We start from the raw sequence: 208 nt of genomic DNA, 5'->3' as shown, positions 1-208 counted from the left end.
AAAAAATTACCCCGGTTCCTAAAGACAGAAATGAATGGTAATTTTTTTTCCCTCTAAGACAGGTTCTGTGTGCTTTTTAATTTTACTTTACGAGAAATGTGCAGTCTGTAAACATTTTATGATAACTTCTGGCGTCAAAGTGTTCGTGAAGGTGAATGGAGTAGCGGTACCCGGGCGTAGTGTTCCCCGACGGACGGACGGGGGAGGG

This window comes from Meleagris gallopavo, unplaced genomic scaffold (genome assembly GCF_000146605.3).
Source record: "Meleagris gallopavo isolate NT-WF06-2002-E0010 breed Aviagen turkey brand Nicholas breeding stock unplaced genomic scaffold, Turkey_5.1 ChrUn_random_7180001899389, whole genome shotgun sequence".
Taxonomy (NCBI): domain Eukaryota; kingdom Metazoa; phylum Chordata; class Aves; order Galliformes; family Phasianidae; genus Meleagris; species Meleagris gallopavo.
This window is presented reverse-complemented; position numbering follows the sequence as displayed.